This window comes from Atta colombica, unplaced genomic scaffold, assembly GCF_001594045.1.
Source record: "Atta colombica isolate Treedump-2 unplaced genomic scaffold, Acol1.0 scaffold293, whole genome shotgun sequence".
NCBI classification, from domain to species: domain Eukaryota; kingdom Metazoa; phylum Arthropoda; class Insecta; order Hymenoptera; family Formicidae; genus Atta; species Atta colombica.
In genome coordinates this window covers 205,462-211,053 of record NW_017259396.1, presented here as the reverse complement: position 1 = coordinate 211,053, position 5,592 = coordinate 205,462, and the positions used below count along the sequence as shown (strand labels likewise).

Here is a 5,592-nt window from a genome sequence, read left to right as displayed (position 1 = left end):
CTACTTATTCAAACTTATACTGTTTCACTTTATAACTTTAATTAAGTTTATAGAATGAGACACACACAGTATAAATTAGAGTGAATAGTATATATACAGAACGAAATTATATGTATCTTTCTCTCTTGTAGAATTTTGATAAAATAGCTCGAGTCTCCAAATATAACGGATCATTTATTGAATAATATCTTTATCGCATTAACAGTATGTTGAGCAACATCGATGTGTGTGAATTCTAAAAAAAACTATACGAACTTTATTATTTCATAATTAACTGCACGTTGTCTTTTTATATTCCTATCTCTCTCTTTTTCCGAAAATATTTATTTCATAATCAATCTAAATATTCTTTAATGTAATTGATATAAAAAGACTGTGATTTTTATTGAGTAAAGAGATATAAGAGAGAACTTGATAATCTTTGGAATATCAACTACATATCTGGTTAAAGTCCACTAGAGCCTTTCATATAATCTTACGTGGTAGTCCTCGACACATATTTCCTATATTGGGGCAAAGCAATCTTGACATTAAAGCATTTTTATTATACACGATATACGAGCATGATCTTGAGAAACGTAAGCATTTTCGTTCGGAAAGAGAACGTCGTAAACCGGACAAACGCGCGCGCGATAAGCAAACGACGCGTTCCACGCCGTCAGCTGATCCAAAAGCTACGTCACAATGGCGCAGGTCGTTGCACTCTTCGGGCTCCCTCACTAAGAGGCACGTTTTGTTTACGCCGTGGCGTTGTCCGGCAGCGCTCACATTCACGCATAAACGCAGGCTCGTCAACGCAGCACACAATGTGCGTGAACGTCCGTCCTGATCTTTCTCTCTCTTTCTCTCTCTCTCTCTCTCTCTCTCTCTCTCTCTCTCTCTTTCTCTCTCATTCTTATCGGCGTGACTCATGGCCGCCACGCTGTACTTGACAACAAATTAGAACGAAACGGAGAAACGCCAATTCCACGAGTTCTGGCACAAGGTAAACGTCACGGCAACTGACGCAACGAGTAAACGAGGATTTGTTCGCAGAATGCATTTGCTCGAACTTCTTTCGCACAGAAAATCAAAGAGAAATTTATCATTTTTTTTTTTAAATTATTATATAATGTGTGGTAGCAAAAATGCAAATAGAAAGAAAAAATAAATAGAAAAATAAATAAATAAAAATAATGTTACGAATTTTTATTTTATTAAATCTAATGTGGTAATAATAGAATTCTGTGTGTGTTTCAGTTATATTTTACTTTTTAATAAAATTCGAAAATATAGAGATAAAATATTTTTGTAAAATCAACGTGAATTAATTTGATCACACATTGTGACTGTTACTATTTAATTTCAAATTAAAGTTCAAAATGTAAAGTTATTGTAATTAAAAATTGCAATGTAGAGAGTAATGCAAAAAGAACATCCCAGTTCGCGAATGAATAAGTATAACAATTAAGTACGGATATATATATATAAAATAAATAACCACATATAGTTGTACCTGCAATATATTGAATTGAACAATTCATTCTTTTTTTTTGAAATGTTCTTATAAAAGAAGGATTCGAGTAAAGTACGGATAGTGTTTTATAAAAAGTGCACTCGGTTTATCAAATGTGTCTCTATTTTGTGACGCTATATAACCACTATGTATACATTTCCTTTAGTGCATATTCCATTACGTACCATGTACATTTTTGCATATTTTATGATGATGGTATACAAAATTTAAAAACATGTTTCTGTCTCTTCAAATACATTTAGGATATTTCAAAAATACGTTTGAATAACGATTTTATTCCAATCCAAATCAATTTTTGCAATTTAATTTTTAACATTATTAAAAATATTTTGGAAACATCAAACATCTCAAAAAGAAAATTTGTTTGTTATTCAAATTTTAATCTATATTAATGAATGATGAATGCGAATTTTCTATTTATTTAAATTCTAAAATCTTAATTCAGCAAAAGCTTTTAATTTTGACAACACATTATTATCAAATCTTCATTGAAACAACATTCTTCTCTTCTCCAAAGATTTTTTAAATATTTTCTTTTATTGTTTTTCAAATGCGTTGCGAAACAAAATAGATTTTGATGAGCATACATGATTAAAAATAACTTAGTCAAAGAATATCCTGTAATCCTTCAAAATTCAAATGATTTTTGGAATGCTCCACAATTAGTTTCTGGAAAGTTCAATAATGAGATAGAGGCTATGCTAGAAGAGACTTCAAAAGGATTTCGTAACTGGAACTATTGAGGTTTCAAAGGGTTAAAGCCTCTTCTCTTGCTTTTCCATGCATCAAACGAATGCATTTCGATCGACACGGAAATAGCACTCGACATCGAATACATTTATGTATAGCAACAATAGTTGATCTTTGTGCAATTGTTTTTATAATTTTGTGCTCTCTCCGTGCTACGGATTTTCACGAATATTTTTGAAAAGAAAGCCACTACAGAAAGGAAACGAGCGCATCGAGAGAGAAATAAAGAGAGAGAAAGATGCTTCTTGATATATCAAGAGGAAACTTGGTCGCTCGTTGGATCGATGAACGGTTGGCAACAGAAGGGTGGTATTTCACGTCGTTACTGTATGCTTCATGTGCGTCCCTATACACGGTGTCTCGTCATTACATAGAAATATTTTTCTTAAAAAATTATTTTGGCGCAATTTATAAATATTTTTGTCCTGTAATATTAATTTATTATTTTTTTAAATAAAAATGGATTTTCTCTTTTTTTATTTTCTGAAGGTTTTTTTCAATTCAAGGAACAATTATTACGATATTTAGCATCTGCAATAAATGTCATTAAAATTTTCTTTAAAAAATAGAATACATATTTTAAAAGAAGAACGAAATAATAGTCTATAATATTTAATCCTTTTATATTTACTTTACATTTAAATAAAATTTCCAATACTATTATTTTTTATATATTTAAATAGAATTATACAATTGCTTTAATTTTCATTTTTAGTTCAAATTCATGTCTTCTCTTTTAACGAAAAATCTAATTTCTAGTTTCTAATTTCTAATTTCTAAAAATTGCAATTAAGTTATGACTTTTTAGAGACTTTTTAGAGAATTAAGTTATGATTTTTAATCCAAATTTAAGCATGTAGGTATTTAAAATAAATTACTTGTTTAAAAAGTATTAAAATTAAAATATTGAAAATTTTTTAAGCAATTTAAATCTTGAAATTTATTAAACAAACATTTAAAAGTAATCAAGTGTTAAAAATTGGCAAGCGTTAATCTTTTGCAAGGTTCTCTCGCTTTCTTATTTTTAATAAGATAATGACTTTAAAATATTTTTCCATGATGTCGCGATACTATGTATATATGTGCATTCACGTATCCTTTTCTCGGACACGTAGTATACCTGCAGGACTAAACTAAAAGCACTAAAAGACTCCTAACACCGGAGTGAATCAATATTCCGTACACCCTCGCACAGGAGATCGCGTTAACCTTTCTCACCCTCATACAACCCACCACGATGCCCTCGACGTCTACTCGACCATTGCATGGAGGGCGGCGAGTGCTTGTTTAGCTCTCCCTTCGATCTCGTCGTATCCCTCTCAAGTCGATGAGAACAACATAACGTTAGGGAGCACGTATCTATATTTACGTCGGTCTGTGCGAAATTCTTTAACATCGAACCAAGTTGCGTGAACGTGACTTTCGTCCATATAACTCGCGATTAATACTGAAATCAATAATAGTATTTCAATTCTTAGTGTGGCACTTTCTACGCTTTGTTTATTTTTTCTAGGAATAATTACAATTTTATTTTAGAATTATTATTCGAGGAAATATTAAAAATTGCATGCAATTTGCAATGGACAGAAGGAAATAGATTTTATTATAGATTTGATAATATTATTAATTCAATTTTATATAAATTATGAAGATAAAATTGTAAAAGTATTTAAATGAAAATTTTATTTAAAGAGAAATGTATTTTTTTTCTTAAAAATAAATTATTATTTGTTAAAATTTATTTACTCCAAATATTCCAAATATTTGCTAAATATTTGATCAATTGTTAGATGTAAAAAAAAGTTCATTATCAAAAAATATTAATATATATTTTTTATGATATTCCGTTTGTTAAATGTTTATTAATATGTTTTACATGCCTCATTCTAATACTCAAGTTTATGGAATTAAGTATAATAACGGCAATTATAAAAATTATAAATAAATAATGTACAAGATAGGCGAGACTATTATACCATTAAGCTAAACTGCATTATCATACATAATTTATGATTTTTGCGCGTAAACTCTACACTCGCTCGCCGGGCATCGTTAATCTCGTAACCTGCATTCTACTATTTTGCATATCAGGAATAATGGCTGCATTATTACCGCGCGTTGTATTTGTGCGTCGACTTTTGAAGTCACGTGAACGCAAAAATGTATGTATGTACATTTATACATATATCCAGAGATTTATCGAAAAAGATTACTATAAAACTAAAAGTCAGTAAAATGTTAGAGAAATTAAAAACGGTCTGAAAAATTAGAAAAAAAGTCAGAGAATTTTTGCAAAACTTTGAAAATTAAAATTGTAAAACTTTAAAGTTTAATATGTATATATCACACCTATACAATTTTGAAATACTATCAACTTAATAATTAAATTAAACAAACGATGTTAATAAGCAATAGTAATTAACATTTTTATGTTAATTATTATTGATCTCTTAACAAAATAATTTGACAGATGAAAATACAAAAAATTTCAAAATATTAAAAGCATCAAGAAAATCATGAAACTTTGTCTAAAAATTAGGAAAAAGTTATTATATTTTAGAAATTTGTGACAATCCTGTTCAAGTATCCTAGAACAATCAATACTATCGTAAGATTACTTTTAAGATTTTTTAAAGATTTTTTTATAAGTAATCAATCACGCGACGTATTCTTATGACAAAAAGAAATTATCATAAAAGTGCCCAGATATTTTAAAAGATTTCTCAGCTACCTGATATGTTGGAAGAAAAGAAAGAAAAAACAAGAAAAATCACATCGACGATGCGATATAATATTCACAGCCAATTATATTCCGAAATTCTCAGTGCAGTCTTGTGACGTCACTACGCTCATTAGAATAATTGAGAATATCGCTCACTAATTATGAGATGTGGAAGTCCTCTTGTACTTGCGGCGCGTAAATTTTTCCACTGCCTTCGATATCGAATCTGTGTACTTCTACTCTGGAAATAAGAAGAAAATTTCAACGAAATTTTGTCATCCCATTGTTAATTATAGCATAGTCTTCTGGCGGCGTGGAAAAATTGAAACTTTTATGATCAGTGTAGTTCTTTTTCGCTTCCTAGAAAAAAAAACAAATCGAAGAAATGTACATCTGATTAAGTCGTTGCGTGTTAATTAAGAATACTGTTTGCAGGAAATTATGGAATAAAAAATGAATACGTGAAACTAAAAAAAATTAGTGAACAAAAAAAATTTTTTTTGATAAATATTCGAAACAACGGATTTACCTCCAATGATTTCTATATATATTGTCAAGGTCATGGTCCTGAGTGATCCTCGGAAAGTTTTATTCTCCGCTTGTT

At 29.5% G+C, this 5,592-nt stretch overlaps 1 protein-coding gene across 2 annotated transcripts in view; it reads left to right on the top strand.

Moving 5' to 3' along the window:
* Positions 1-5,592, top strand: part of LOC108690064 — a 39,978-nt gene that overhangs the window by 1,747 nt on the left and 32,639 nt on the right. The gene's annotated exons all lie outside the window — the stretch shown is intronic.